Genomic DNA, 17186 nt, shown 5'->3' with positions numbered 1-17186 from the left:
GATAGACAGGTGCAATGGATAGTAGGGAAGAAAACAGGGCATGAAATAATTCACATTTATGTTGTCTAAGCAAACAGAATAGCAGGACATAATTTCACATATATGATGGCTAATTAAACAGGATAGCATGACACAATTTCACATGTATGATGGCTAACTAAACAGGATAGAATGACATACTTCAAAATATGATGACTATGTAAACAGGATGACATGATATAACTATACGATGTGTCTATTAAAGTGGTTGGCATGCCATAAATCACAAACATGCCGTCGATGGAAACATGATGGCATGATATAATTCACGGATAGAATGACATAATTTAAAATATGATGACTATGTAAACAGGATGAGATGATATAACTATATTATGTCTTTAGAAAATGGGTTGGCATGCCATAATTCAGATACATGCTGTCTATGTAAACATCATGGCATGACATAATTCAAATATATGATTTATATACTAAGGAAGTGAGCAGAGGGCAATTGCATATATGATGTGTCAACTAAGGAGATGGCATTCAATATTGTGTATATGATGTAAAAACTAAGCATTGCAATACAACATATGCATTATATGAGTAATATAACCCTGCCAAGTTTGAGCATACACCTCAGGGGGATAATAGGACTGGTCATCTGCCTCTGAATCCTCCTCTGAAGAGCTATCTGTAACCAGCAAGATATCTGCTTCAGCAGGTAGCATTGTCTGCTCTGAAGACCTTGTTTTCACTCCAGATTTCTCCATCACCAATTCAAATGGCTGATGCACAGGAAGAGCAGTTGAATATACAAACATTGTCGACAAAAGCAATGAGAAATACAAAAAAAGGACGGCATGATATAATTCACATATATGACGCTTGCCTAAACAGCATGGCATTGCATAATTCACATACATAATGCCTTGCAACAAGATAACATTGCATCATTCACATATATAATGTCTTGCAACAAGATGGCATTGCATAATTCACATATATGGTAATTAGACACTAAACAGGTGGCATTCACACAAAGCATGTCTAAACTAAGCAAATGACATAGCAATGCAAGATACCATACGCACGATATGAGTAACATAACCCTGCCAAGTTAGGGCATGCACCTCAGGGGGGAAATATGACTGGTCATCTGTCTCTGAATCCTCCTCTGAGGAGCTATCGGTAACCAGCAAGACATGCGCTTCGTCAGATAGCATTGTCTGCTCTGAAGACCTTGTTTCCACTCCAGATTTTTCCATGACCGTGCCGAATGGCTGATGCACAGGAAGAGTAATTGAATGTACTAAAATTGTTGACAAATTTAACACATAATAAAAAAATGATGGCATGATATAATTCACATATAAGATGACTGGCTAACCAGGGTGGCATTGCAAAATTCACATATATGATGCCTGGCTAGACAAGATGGCATTGCATGATTCACATATACGATAAAGAAACTAAACAGATGGCATTGACACAAAGCATGTCTAAACTAAGCAGATGACATCTTTAATGTATACAGTAAGCAATGCAAGGCACCATATGCATGATATTACCAACATCAGCATGCCAAGTTAGAGCGAAGACCTCATGGGGTAAATAGGAGTGGTCTTCTCCTTCTGAATCCCCCTCAGAACAGTTATCTTCCTCTTGATTACGATCCGAAATGGGTGGAGGGGGGCTGCCTTTGCGCCCACCATGGAACGACGTCTGCACGAAATTTTATTGCCACGCAAGGCTCGTCTCTTTTGCTCTACATGATCAGTTCCATTGTGTACAATAACTGGCATGCATAGGAATAAAACATAGTGAGATTATGTAAGGAGTGCATGCACAAATCCAGAGTGATGGTAGCAAACTGTGGATAGACCCAAAACCAATGATAGCAGGCAGATAATAGCTTTAGTTAAAAAATACAGATAATGGCTCCTTTAATGTTTGTTTGCACCCAACATGAAACTCATAGTAGACACCGGAGATTAACCAGATAGTAGACAGATAGTACTGATTGCTGCCCCAATATGTACCCCACAACCATTTAAATACTCAAGTTTCAGCATTAGTTTGGACCTGACTCAGAGTCTAATAGGTGAACACGACGATAATGTAGCATGTCATCATATTAAGCGACGCATAACGTAAGCAGACACGGAAGAGTGCGACCTCTCTTGCGGACCCGTGTAGTCCTCAAGGTCATCTGCTCAGTTGATGATGGTAATGCAGTTGTCGTGGCTGCCGGCGGCGGGGAAGAAGATCTGAGGCGGCGAAAGACAGTCTGGAGAGCGGATCCCTGCTGTGGTGAACCCTTCCGTCGTTGGAGCAGCTGAGCTGGGGTGGAACACAGCGCCGCAGGAGCAGGACAAACCACACAAGGTTTTCTTTGACACATATCTGTAACAGAAGTAATTGAGTAAGGGCTTGTTTGAATTTGAGGATTCTAACAATGCAGGGATAGGAAATAGACAGGAATAGGATAGGAATGCACGTGCAAAACAGAGAATTTAAAAACACAGGATTTCTGCCAATCTGGGTGTTTGATTCACAACAATTGGAAGATCACAGGATGCAAAAAAGCATGGTGAGATTAAGTCAAACCACAAGAAAATGTACGGTTATAATGCTATTATGCTACTATCTCTTAGTCTTGTGCTTGATGAATAGGAATATGAAAAGGAGGAGAAGTGGAAATTAGAATTCCTACGGTTTTTCTTTCAAGGAGACACTAAAGGAACAAATCCTACAGTTTTCCTTTGCTCCATTCCTTTGCACCAAATTCATGAAAAGTAGTACCATAGGAAACTTTCCAATTCCTATGTTTTTCATTCACTTTTCCTTTCAAGCACTGGCGATTCTAGTAGGCAGGCTTGAGCAAGGAAAATCCTACACTAAAAAAATGTTTTTGTGCTACTTCTATTACTTTGGACCCAGGCCACTGCCATACTAGCTCAACTCCCAGGCCCATCGACAAATGCACAGCTCAAACGCGCAGAGATAAATAATGATGGCGTTCAAGAGAGTCCATCACGGATAGCTAAGTTGCCTGGTACCTCACTGCTTGTCATATAGTAGGATAAAATAATCGTATTTCCCGTTACTACGAGTGCTCAATGGACAATATATATAACATGTAGAGTAAAAAAGAGATGCAACAAGTGTACAACCTCTTTGGTGAAGCCATGTCGATCTCAGCGTGATTGGGTTGGCCGGTGAGGATGCTCCGGCTGACTTTGCTGTCGGAGGAGGGGAAGAAGATCTTAGGCGTCTGGAGATGGAGCCCGAGGTACTGCTCCACTGTGATGGAGGGTTTCGTCGTTGGAGCAGCTCCGGTGAGTTGTGCGACGCCGAGGCTGAAGCAGGACAAGAGAGACAACAAACAACGTTAACCTGAGTGGAATTCTAATAGCATCTCTAATACATGACGTAAATTACATAACCACAAAGTGCTAGATGTAAAATACATCAGCCGCTCATCTCTGAACTTAACTGTCGAAACTGAACTTAACTATCGAAACTGAACCTAACTGTCAAAACTGAATTTTGCTGTCGAAACTGAACGCACTAGCAAGGTGAGGCTACACGTCCGTCGACTGACTTTTTCATCTCTGGTCAGTCAATTTTGCAGCCGTTGGATATGAAATCAAGGGCCTGCGGTTCATCTTCAACCTCCACCCCCCTGAGCCGCCAGCCACCATCGGCCAAACAGCAGCCCCGCGCCGCCCGCGGCCGGCGGTGCGCCGCCCCGCCTGCCCCGAAAACACTCCCCACCGCCGGTCCACCGCCACCCCGGCCATCCCTCTAGCCCCCCCTGTGCCGAACGTTTTTCCCCGGCGATCCCCACGCCACCGCCCCGCCATCGCCGGCGACCACCGCCCCATCCTGAACCCTAAGATAGATAGTGGGGTACCTCTCCGGCGAGCCCCCCTCTCCGTTGCGGCTGGTTCTTCCTTCACCCCGGCGAGCCCACCCCTTGAAAATCGACTGACCCAAAAGTCGATTCAGTCGACTGAAGTGTAGCCAAATCGGAGCAGCATCGCAAGCAAGAGCAAGAGCGAGAGCAGCAGCGCGAGCAAGAGCAATAACAAGAGCAGACTAGGCAGGGGACCGAGAGCAAGAGCAGAGCAGCAGCGCGAGCGAGAGCTAAAGAAGCAGCAGCTCCTACTGATGTGGACGTCACCGCCGAGGGAGCGATGTTGTGGAGGAAGTGGCCGGCGACACCGTCGTGGATGGAGCCGCGCCGTGTCGGCTCGGGACCGAGCGCCGGCAGCACCGTGAGATCGAATCAAGAAGAAAATGCGGCGATTAGTGTACAACCTCTTTGGTGGCGCCGATTAGGCCGCAGCTTCATCCGAGGAAACGGTGATGATGATGCTCTTCCGGTGGTGCAGGTGAAGACGGCGGTGTGGGAATGGAGGTGGCGCGAAAGACGAGGGGAACGTCGGGGCGGCTCCTTGGAGGTGGAGGACGGGGTGGCTGAACCGGCGGGACGATGAGAACGACGACGGATCCTCATCCAGTATGGTGGATGAGGGACGTCGAGGTGTTGCTGTGGACGACGTCGTTGGGGAAGAGGCTCCGGCTGGGTGGCGGACGGAGCAGGGTGTGGGGTTTCGTCGCGGGTTTTCGCGGCCTCGGTGTACGAATGGGTGGGCGGATGGGATGGCAGTGGGGAACCATGGCTTAGAGACGCGCTTGTCCGAAATGTGGGGTAAGTTACGAAAGTACCCCCCACCGATTTGAGGCGGTTCTTTCGGTTCAGGGGTACCACGGGCATTTCACGTGTCGTGATTTCACAGGAGGTGGGAGTTTTCGCGCGTGTTGTAATTTCGGAATAGCAAGGCGCGGGTTGAGGTGGAGGGAGTTGTCGGAGCACAACGAGACAAAGATATATCTTAAATATTTCGGGCTAACAAGGTGCGGGTTGAAGAGGCGGGAGTTTCGCAGCACGATAGACAGAGACGCTAGCTTCACTTTTCGGCCTAACAAGGCGCGACTTGAAATTTCGAAAGAACAAGCTTAACGTGTACCCAAAAAAAGACAATTTGCACCTCAACACACACAACACACACACAAACACCATTTAGACTAGAGTAAGGTACACGTGCATTGCACGCGTGAGATTTGGCAACCAAATTATGAATAAATACCACATTATAGCATGCAAGCTTTGAGTCATATATGCATGATGTAGATGTTCATTTAATTCTTATAGTTCATTTCATTCAAAATCATCTAGTTTTTATAAGAAAGCTAATCTATTTTAAGATTCATGGAATTGTGCGTTTAAGACATAAAGTAAAAACAAATAATGGCAAATCATGTAGAAAACCATTTGGGAAATTCTGATACGGAAGATTCTAGAAAAAATAAGAAGTGCTTGTGTTTTGATGTTTATGCATTATGCTTAAGTTCAACCATGGGGTCTTCTAGATTATACATGTGGCGAAATCTGGTGGAATCTAGATGATATCCAACGGACAATAGTGCTCAAATTTGCCATCTTTGGACCATCGGATTCGCCTCATCCAACGACCATCTTTCAAAGTTAAAGTTACCCACACACAATATAAAAAAATATATAATATAATATATATAGGGGTATAGATATAGATATGTGATGCGAAAGCAACCCATCATCTCCAATTAGAATAGTGTGTCCATGCCCGGATGCGACGTGGGAAAATGATGTCTGCCATGGGTATCTCAAATTCAAATCAGTCTGACCTTGTTCAATGTGTATACATTACAACATGCTCATTTCCAAACCACACCGCGCAGATCTCCGTTATATTCATGCATGCATGGGTTTCAAACATCAGGATCTCTTATTCAAATATTTGAATTCAACTTTACATTGATTATGACCTCACCTATTCTTTTACACCCACACAGTAGCCTTCTCTCTATAATTGTACCACTAACTTTCTCTCATGCATGCATGCACACACACTACCAGTCGGCATTATCTATCGCACGCATGCAATCTTTTTCTTCAGGTCGGTCTCCCATGAAGGCACACACCCACACACATCCCCCTCTCCATCATACCGGGCATTCTTTATCTCTCACGCGTGCATGCGCAACGATCGATGTTCCTCTATGTATGTGTGTATATAGCTAGGTATTTCATAGTTTTCCACACAAACAGATCAATTGATATATCCAGTGAGGTCTCACCCTCTTTCCCACGTCCACATCGATCAATCTATCACTACTAGGAAAAGGCCTACTAATGGCGCACTGGTTTTGCCTACTAATGGAGCATTACCAGTGCGCCATTAGTATCACGCCACTAGAATTTTTTTACTAATGGCGCACCACTGGTGCGTCATTAGTATATGGTATACTAATGGCGCACCTGGCAGTGCACCATTAGTTTTGCCCACAGTGCGCCATTAGTGTCTTATATCCTAATGGCGCATGACATGGTAGTGCGCCACTAGTAACAATTTTTTTAATTTTTTTCCTTAATCTCAAGTCACTATTTCACCTATGAGATATCCAACACATATATATACAACAAGCATCCATATAACAATCATAGCCAACACACAAGTTCCATCATATATACATACATAGCCAACACACAATTTCCATCATATATACATACATAGCCAACACACAAGTTCCATCATATATACATACATAGCCAACACATAGTTCCATCGTTACATATTACAAAAGTCTCACATTGTTCATCCAACACCGCTATCCATCAAATCACAAAAGTTTCACATTGATACAAAATAAAAACACAAATGGAAAAGAAGCACTTCATCCACGCAAGCTTCCGTCAATTAAATCAAATATGCAAAATGATAAACAAGAAGTTAGAAGAAGAAAAAAAGAAGACTAGAAGAATACTAGAAGAAGAACACTAGAAGAAGAATAAGAAGAGTTTTGGAAAAGAAGAAGAATAAGAAGAAGACTATAAGCTTATTATGTAAACTTGATCATTTTGTGCTAACATAAGTTATTTTGGAGCTAACCTATAGGAAACTAAGCATATAAGCTCTAAGTTAGTATATTAGAGCCAACTTAGGTAAAATGAAGCTAACCTATGTCATTTTGGAAAAGAAGAAGAATAAGAAAAAGACTATAAGCTTATGATGTAAACTTGATCATTTTGTGCTAACATAAGTTATTTTGGAGCTAACCTATAGGAAACTAAGCATATAAGCTCTAAGTTAGTATATTAGAGCCAACTTAGGTAAAAATGAAGCTAACCTATAGGAAACTAAGCATATTAGAGATAACATGGGTAACTAAGTATATATATTATTTTGGATAACTAACCTATTGGAGATCTGACATACCTGACAAAGTTCAGTTCTCATGCATTGTTCTTCTCCTTCTTCTCCTTCCTCTCCCTGATGCACCTAGAGCGGCGAGGCGGTGGAGGCAGTGGAGGCAGTGGGATGTAGTCTTCTACCACAATTGGCGTGGTCATGTCGCCCAGCTGTGGGATCGTCGGCGCCACCACCGGTGCGTGGTCATTGTCAGGCACCACCACCATCGCGAGGCCACCTTCAGGCACGACCATCGCTAGGTCATCCTCAGCCACCTCCATCTCTTGTCCATGGTCAGCCACCACCATCTCTTGCCCTTGGTCAGCCACCACCAGCGCTAGGTCATCCTCAGCCTGATGCCCATCGTCATCCTACAGCTCCTCATCCTCACTCTGCTCCTCTTCTCCCGCACTCCAGTCCGGATCATCCTTCTTATTGTCTATGCTGCTGCCAGAATCGCTGCTGCTTTCGCTACAGCCAGAATTGCTGCTACTTTCGCTACAGCCATAGTCGTTGCTGCTTTGGCTGTAGCCAGTGTCGCTGCTGCTGCTCCCATTACCTGTCCAAAATGCAACAATGACCGTTAACAATCGATGTGAGACAAAGCCAAATGTAGAGGAATAAGAAGAGGCAGAACGTACCGGCATCATCATCGGCAGCGTAGCGCATGCGACACATAGTCGTGTTGAACACCTTCACGATGAGCATGTTGGTGTCGTCGTCGTACCTGAAGAGAAGGAAGTACCCCAGCCGCAGGTCGTAGGCACGGTAGAACTTCTCCCACCCACGAGACAAGTACATGTGGCCCTTCTTGATCACCAACTGCACATCCCACTGCCTGCGAAACCCGCTGCCGGCCTATCGCAGCTTCACATTATTTGGCGGATCTTCACCCATCAGCATGTTCATAAAACTGTCAGGCAGCCTCTGCAGTTTGGGACAATGAGTGATGTAGCAAACAACAGATATCATAATGAGATGGATGAAGGGGAGATCTCTCGTTTTATATACCTGCATCATGGATGATACTGAAGCCTCAAGTATGATAGTGAAGAACTCGGAAGCATCCAACTCGTACTGCGGTGTCGCAGATCGGCGGTGGCTGCTTCCCGCCATCTCTGATAAGCAGCAGAAGAGACCAATTAGTACCCTTACAACAGATCATAAAACATGCATGATAACATGCATTAGTCGCAAGTACCCCATATGTCCTATTTTTAGCAAAGTAATGCTAAAATTCACCAAAAATTTCAGCATTACCTTTGCTGAAAATAGGACATATGGAGTACCCGAATTTGCCGGAACGGAAGTTAATCGACATTCCGGCAAACTCAAGGGCCTCTCGGGGTACCTACAACATCATCACAAGTACAGCAGCAGTAGCAGTGAATACATGCATAACAACAACAAAACTATATATTTTTATGCAGTAAACAAACGAACACTAAGAGTAGAATGTTCTTGCAACAAACATTATTGTGTGACATCGAAAGGCATCTCTCTGCTTAAAGGGAAGGATGACTTAAGTGGCAGATGTATATGATTGCACCACTTGATCTGCACTTCTCTATATTATATGATGTACTGAAGAACTTGAGCAAAAAAAGATAAATAGAAACATATTTCTCACCTTGGAGGTGTTGCTGCTGCTGCACTGTCTGTTGTAGCCAGCGAATTAAGTTAGCTTGTATTTGGGCTTGCTTTTCCTTCTAAGCTCTCTGCATCTATAACACAGAATAAGAGGGGAACTTGACAACTAGCTGGAGCATATATTTCAGGATCTTCTAATGGGGGGTTGTTTAGTTTCCTAGTTCCATGCTTTTGTTGGACAAGTTAGAAGTAAAGGTCCCCTAAAATGGTATTTGATTAGTGGGCAAGCCCACAGATTTACAAATCCACTGAAACACTAAGAACATTTGGTTCAATAATAAACAATTTTTATTGGTTCACTTTCCTACATCATGCACAACAAGTTGAATTAGCCTAGAAAATTAAACCAAGGCTTTATGCAGACAAACAAGTTAAAATACTTCATGTACATGAGCAAAGAGGATCCAGTTACATTCAATTGTTGTGAGCATGGAATCAAATGAAACTCATTACTCTACATGGCATAGTCTATCATCTACATGAAAGAATGATGATCCAATTGCAGTTTATATTTGTAATTGACTAAAATAAGTACTGTAGGAATATCTTTTTTTATACCTGTTGTAGGAGTATCTATATATACAAAAGTTAATCATTATGCTTGCGAGATCAGAGTAACCAAATTTATTCAGCTGACCTCTCTACAAATTCATGGCGGGTGGACACAAAAGCCCACTTCTAAAGAACTATAATGATCTGTTTGAATTACTAATTAATAATATAAACTGGAACAGGAGCTCAAGTTTCTTGGACACAAGTTGACCATGCAGCTACTACATGAGCAAAGCATTACTATCTGTGACAAAACCTAGAAGCTTGATACAAAATGTTTTGAACTGCAGAGACAACATAATCAACTTTGAATATTTTCTAAGTACAAACCAGCAATATCTAGGAACTAACAAAATTGTAACATCAAAACAAGAAATCATAAAAACACTAAATACAGGCCAAAGCAAATGATATGGCAGCTGACATGTACGTTCACTAGAAATATAAGACATTTCCTACTATAGTAATACAGTAAAACTACCGTATCTGCAACATAAAACTACTGTATCTGCAACATAAAACTACAACAACATAAAACTACTGTATCTACAATAGTAGCAAGATTAATACAGTAATACACAAGAGATTAGTCAGTTTTACCTGGCTGTCTACTGCTGCTGCCGCGCTGCAGGGGCGGAGGAAGGGGCGCCGCCGGTGGAGAGGGCAAGGCCGAGGACGGCGTGGGGCTTGAGGGCCTGCGGCCTGGTGAGGCCGACGAGGTGGTCATCCCCGACGCCGGCGGAGCTAGGGTTCGGGGAGACGGCGGCCGGCGCTGAGGGGACGGGGCGGTGGAGAGGGGGTAGGGGGGAGGTCGCGGGAGAAGAGAGGAGGAGGGGCCTGTACCGGAGGCGTGGCAGCGGAGGGTTCGGCCGGCTGGGCGCGCCCGCGGCAGCGGGCTGGCAGCGGTGGCGGCGGCTAGGAACCCTAGCTGTCGCGCTCGGGAGGGAGGGGGGCGTAGGCGGGGCCGCGGGTGGAGGGGGACGGCGAGGGCGCGGGCGCGGGCGGAGGGGGGGCGGTGAGGGAGGTGGTCGGCGGCAGAGGGTGGTCGGGTGCACGGCCTGGAACGGTGGGTGAGATGAGGCGGGGAGGAATTAGAGTGTGGATTGGGGATTGGGGATTTTACTGTGGGGGAGGCTTAGCAATGGCGCACCTCCCGGGGGTGCACCATAAGTACATCCATATCAATGGCGCACCATAGAAGGGTGCGCCATAAGTAATTTAATCTAGCCCGACTTGTCTTATATAGCACCTAACCCTATCTACAACAGAACCTGCCCACTAGCCCGATTGGTCAATACGCAGCACACACATCAGGGGGTCCTGGGTTTGATTCCCAGGCTCCCCAATATTTTTTTGTGCATTTTAAATCCTGTTTGATATTTATTTGTGTTTAAATATGTTCAAACTTGTTTAAATCATAACAGTAATATTTTTTTATAAAAACAGTAATAATTTTTTAGAAAATATGTTCAAATTTGTTACTTGAAAATATCATTGGCGGCGGCGCTGGAGCGGGGGAAAGGTGCGGGGGTGCCCGTTGGCGGCGGTGGAGCGGGGGAGGGTGCGGGGGCCGGGTGCTCGTCGGCGGCGGTGGAGCGGGGGAGGGTTGCGGTGGGTCGTCGGCGGCGGTGGAGCTAGCGGGGGAGGGTGCGGGTGGGATCGAGATCGAGATCAAAAAGAACCCACCCACTAGCCCGACTGGTCAGTACGCAGCACATACACCAGGAGGTCCTCGGTTCGATTCCCAGGCTCCCCAATATTTTTTTATGCATTTTAAATCTTGTTTGATATTTATTTGTGTTTAAATATGTTCAAACTTGTTTAAATCATAACAGTAATATTTTTTTATAAAAACAGTAATAATTTTTCAAAAAATATGTTCAAATTTGTTACTTGAAAATATCATCGGCGGCGGCGGTGGAGCGGGGGGAGGGTGCGGGGGGTGCCCGTTGGCGGCGGTGGAGCGGGGGAGGGTGCGGGGGGGCCGGGTGGTCGTCGGCGGCGGTGGAGCGGGGGGGGGGGGGGGGAGTTGCGGTGGGTCATCGGCGGCGGTGGAGCTAGCAGGGGAGGGTGCGGGTGGGATCGAGATCGAGATCAAAAAGTGTCCATGAAAATATACACGGTGCGCCATTAGCAGTTTTGCAAAAAAGTAAAAAAAAATTATATACTAATGGCGCACTGTTTACAAGGTGTGTCACGTTCTTTGCGAGGCATGAATAGAACAATGGTTTTTGTTTTTTGAGGGAATGAATAGAACAATGCTAATAATGAGATGACTAGCAAATTAGATCATTTTTTATCACCATATGGCACTGGGCTGCCGTGTTTCGTGCTCCTCCGTCGCAGTACTACTCCAGTGGAAAACTTGAGTATACCGCACGGTTCTTTGCTCCTCCTCGATCAGGTCGTCGGCGCATTTATACGAGCAGTCAAATCACAAGGCCCCGCCTTCCAGCAGTAATGAGCCATCAAATCACAAAGGACCTCGCCTCTCGTGAAACCAACCAAGCTAGACTGCCCCTCCCTCTAGCATTTATAAAAAATGTATACTTTTGTACAGCAGTAGTATCGATGGATTGTGCCATGGAGCAAAACTTGAAAGAAAAAAAGGTGGTACATATAGAGAGCGCTCGTCGCCAAATTATGCATATAGTACTATTAAAAAGGCTAGTCACAATAATGGTGTCTAGCACAACCCACCCCTCAAATCAAACTAAGCACCCTAGAATTCTTTGACAAAACTAAGCACCCTGAAATTCTTTGACAACTAAACTATTGGCTATATGATGTTGGCCATATATACTGTACATATATAATGTGAAGAAACGAGTGGTAGTACTATACCAACTAAAAGATGAAATGTAAGAAATACTAGTATGTACTTACTAAAGAGTTAAAGTAACAAGAAGAAACATAACATAGTTCTGCTGGGGGCTCAGCACAACACACCCCTCAAATTAAATTAAGCACACCTAAAATTAAACTTTGCAACTATTTCGATAGACACTGCCTTAGAACCACCATGAGCAACAACACTGCCACCTTACTCGGAGTCCTCGTCCACGTCCTCGACTTCGTCCTTGTCCCTCTTCCTCTTGGCCGATACTTCTTTGCTTGAACCGCCAACTTGGCTGTTGCTCTTCATCCAACCCTTGTAGATATTGAAACAAAGGTAGCCATCCATTGCAGCGTACTGGATGTGGTCTATATCTAGTACATTCCGCTGCCATGCAAGACGATGAAACGTGTATGGGGGTTTCTCCAATTTACTGTACGAAGGAAAAACCATGGTTCCTGCAGGGTCAGCATTGAAAGCTGACGAGAGGACACCAGCCGATTCTTTTGGAGGTCGAAGGTGTTGCCTACAACGAGGCCTATCTGACGTAGGACTTCTTTGTCGTTACCAAAGTCTACAGTAACGAATTTGACTAGGTTGCTCTCGAGGAAGTCCTTAAAATCCTGGCACTCAACATCGGCATGACATATGTGGTAGACCAAGCATAAGTCATGCACGCAAACCTAGATCATGGCGGGCTTCTTCCTCTCTTCGTCCTTTAGATCCTTCTCTCGTCCCACGATTGTGGTGTACTCAACATCTAGCCCAGCGACCCACTCATCATCTCAGTCTTCGAACATGCGTCTGAAGCAAGAAAGGCATCCTTTCACCATTGCGGAAGAACGGGTGTAGATGACGTCGAACTCATCGCCGGTGATGGTTCTAACCTTGTACTCACCGCCGATCGGGGAGATTTGGGACACCATGGATTTGGGAGGAGGGTTAGGATTAGTGGAACAGTCGTAATGTACTAATGTGAATGGACGGGACGACTAGGAGTGAACCGCCGTAGTATTAAAGGACGTGCGGGGAAGAGTAGGAGCGAACTGCCAGTGTGCGAACGGCAGGGTAGTGGCTTTCCATTCTCCCATGATGCGGGCTTCCGAGAGCCCTTGGATCGGAGACCGAACGGTTGCATGCCGTGATTCTAGACCTATGGGTGAATATCCTATCCTGGAGGGTTATTCTGCAAATTTTCAGCAACTTAGCATGCGACCGTTTGATCTCAGATCCAAGGGCTGCCAGCAGCCCGTATCATGGTCGCGCCTACCACGACCGTCGTGTCGCTCGCGTGGTCGCGCCCTTGGAGATTTAACATGGTGCGTTAGGCTATCTGATGTTGGCATGTCATACATAGTCATCACTTAGTCACTCATACTACAAAAAGGTTGGCTATAAGGTTGGCTATAAGTGTATTTTTTTACTCCTCTCTATCTCTTTCTTCGTACTCCCTCCGTCCCATAATATAAGAATGTTTTTGACACTAGCTAGTGTAGTGTCAAAAACGTTCTTATATATTGGGACACAGGGAGTATTAGTATTTATTGCATTTGCCAAGGAGTGACCTCTTCCAATGAAATGATGTTGCTAAGTTTGCTTAATTTAATTAGCTATAGACTCAAAATTGTCTTTTCACCTAGGTACTCGCGCTTAGCACCGTTTCTTCATTGGGTCACCAAACTAGTCTCTCTCTTCTCGATTAACTTGCCACATCAGACTTTATGCCTATGTGGCAAGCTTAAGCACCTGTAGGAGCAAGTAAGTACAATAGTGCGCTTTACATGGCATTTTTGCATATGTGGAGGAAAGAGAGGCAAGGAAAAAGTGGAGAAGTGGGCTCTCATTCAAGAGCCAGCTTCTACTACTACATGGTGGAGCATTGGGAGAGGCACCTGTATGGAGGGGGTCAGGAATCCGGAGACTCACGCCGATCGTAGCACCGCAGTTAAAATGATAATGGCAAGTCAAATCACGGGGCCCCACCTGTCCAGCAGCAACTCGCTGTCAAATCACACAACCCTACGTTTGCAGCAGCCTACTCCCTCGTCTTCTCGCGTCTTTGTAGAACCAACTAGGCGGAACTGTCCCGCTGCCTACCGGACAGGAAAAGCCCCGCCCTCGACTTTTAAATAGTATACAAATACTAATTTTGTATCCATGGATTGCGCCTGCGCCATGGAGCAAATCGTCTAGAAAACGGCGGTACACATGTACAGAGTATACAGCACACCCGTCGCGTTCGCGTCGCACCCCATACGGTCGGTCGGTCTGGCACGCTGCTCTCTGAATGGAACGTGCGTCATATTGCGTTTGCACACACATGTGGGACGACAATTGAGAACCGACCATAGGCACACTCCCCGACCCCGCATGTTGGGTGACTTAATAGAAGACGGAGACCAGCGACACTACAAGAAATATGTGAACTTGTGACCACCACTATTGGACACTAAAAGGTCATAGTTTTTCATTTGCGACCTTTTTGTGACCAAAAACGGAAGGTCAAAAGCTGGCGGTCATAAACTGAAATTAGTGACCTTCTTTGCGATATGTAAAAGGTCGTTGGTTCCATGACCAAATTTTTGGTTAGAAGCAACCTCCCCAGACCACGTAGGCATCCAGCGTGGCAAGCTGATGTGGCACAAGAATCAGCCCGGTCCGATTCAGTGTTTTACATGGGTCGAGCCCAACAATTCAGCCTATTTGTGTTTTTTTCTGTCTGTCAATTTTTGGTTGGGTTCATGGCCAAGACCAATATTACAGCCTTTTTATTGTTGGGACGTGGCCTTTTTATCCCAGTTATAAAATTGTGATAAGTGGGTCCAAGGTGTCAGCTTCTAGTAAGTGGGTCCTGGCTGTTAGGGTCATGTTCTTCATGTTTCAATTTGGCAGTAAATAAATAAGCAGTATTTAAATTGGCACAAACAGAAAACACATATAATAATACTTCAAATAACAACCAGATTCGGTATGGAGCTCCTGCTCTACAAATAACACATAATACAATGGCTGAATCTGGAGCTCCTACTCTACAAATAACACATAATACAATGGCCCTCCTGCACTACCAACACACAGGGCACTACCAACTACCAACTCTAGTAACAACCTCTACACGATGGAGCCCCTGCTCTACCAACACATAATACTATATATACTTTACAACCTCTACACGATGGAGCCCCAGCTCTACCAACTGTGCTATATTCTTCACGGTGGAGCTCCTTTGATAGCATTACAAACTAGGCACCTAATCCTGTCATGAACAACATGCAACCTCAATCGCCCTGTTACATGAATCAGCAAAGAAGAATCAGAAAACTGGAGCCAATATATTATAAAGAGACCACTCAAAAAACAAGTTATTTAGAATGATAACATAAATTCAACTAGTACAATGCTTTTATTATCCAGCTAGTGAAAACAAGATACTCCTACACGAAAGGTGACTCACGAAAATAGAGCATTCTACTCATAGCTCGCAGAGTATCAATATTCTGTTCTTATAAGCTTATTCTTATGCCTGAAGCAAGTAAGGAAATCTGACCAAATACGCAACACCTCCATAAATTAAAACATCATGATTGGCCTGGGGTTCTAATTCTACTTTTTTCTTGTGGGCCATGATTATGATGATATAGCCTAATAAACTGTATGCCAAAATGTAAAGAAGATAAATATGTGGTACAGCAAAACCATGATTATCTTGTAATGTGAAACCCAGGAATTAAAGTGAAGTAGCTTTAATTCTAATACAACAAAGTATATGACATGAGTTGATAACAAATGTTAGAACCACCAGATTACGAAAGTACACACCCGCCATTCTGATAAAATAGCCCTTAACAGAGCCAACAAATGTGTATATTAGCTCTACTAGAAATCAATCAGTAGATTAAGGAATTTATCACCAGAGAGCTCCAGTAGGAGTTGATGCTTTGTTACAGCATCTAGCAGCAACTAGTAGAGCCGCACATCCAACCCAAATCATGGAGAAGGCCATGCAGGACCTACATCAGAGAAAAAGGAACGGGGAGGAGCTCACCAGAGGGAGGTTGTAGCCATAGTAGAGGCTCAACCACACCACAGCTGTGGTGTGACCATCACCACATCCAGGAGAGGGTCTGGAAGCCGCCAAAGCACCACCGCGGCGACCAGGGCAAGCGCCGGGCACAGTGGCGCCACCCCAGGGACATCACCACATGGACATCAGCGGCCTCACCCTGTTTCAAGAAATGTTCACAACAACTTTGTGAAACTCGATCAATTCTGAAGAAACCACCTTCGTCGTCAGACACATACATACATACATACATACATACAGGAAGCAAAAAAAGAAGAAACAGAGCAGGAAGATGGAGCCAACTCACCGGAGAACTTCTGGTCGCCACCGTACACAGCCGCCATAACACCGGTCACCTCGTTGATCTTGTCCTTGAAGTTCTCTAACTCCAGGGTGTTCCACTACAGCTCGGTATTTGCTCAACCGTGTGTGCACATGCATAAGGGCATACATAAAATATTCAAGTCAATATTCTCAGCTAAGTGTGATGTAATGAAAATAATTACTCAAGGACTTTGCAGCGCTCATTTCAGCCATGTTCAGATAAACTTGGGGTAAATTAGCAGTAAGGATATTAGTTGCAAGCTAGGTGAAACACAAACGAAGTCCTATTGTATTTATGGATCCCAACTTGTTTAAGCTAGAGCAGATCGTTCAACTTGTACAATCTAGCAGTCTAAAAAGAGAGAAATATGTTCATTCTCAGTTACACATTAATTAGGACAGAAATGAAAGACACTAATGTAAGCAAGAACTTACAACAAAGTATACATTTAATATTTTGCAGCATCTCTAGCACTTT

This window comes from Triticum aestivum, chromosome 7B (assembly GCF_018294505.1).
Source record: "Triticum aestivum cultivar Chinese Spring chromosome 7B, IWGSC CS RefSeq v2.1, whole genome shotgun sequence".
In the NCBI taxonomy this organism is placed as follows: Eukaryota; Viridiplantae; Streptophyta; class Magnoliopsida; order Poales; family Poaceae; genus Triticum; species Triticum aestivum.
Note: the sequence above shows the minus strand (reverse complement) of the source record.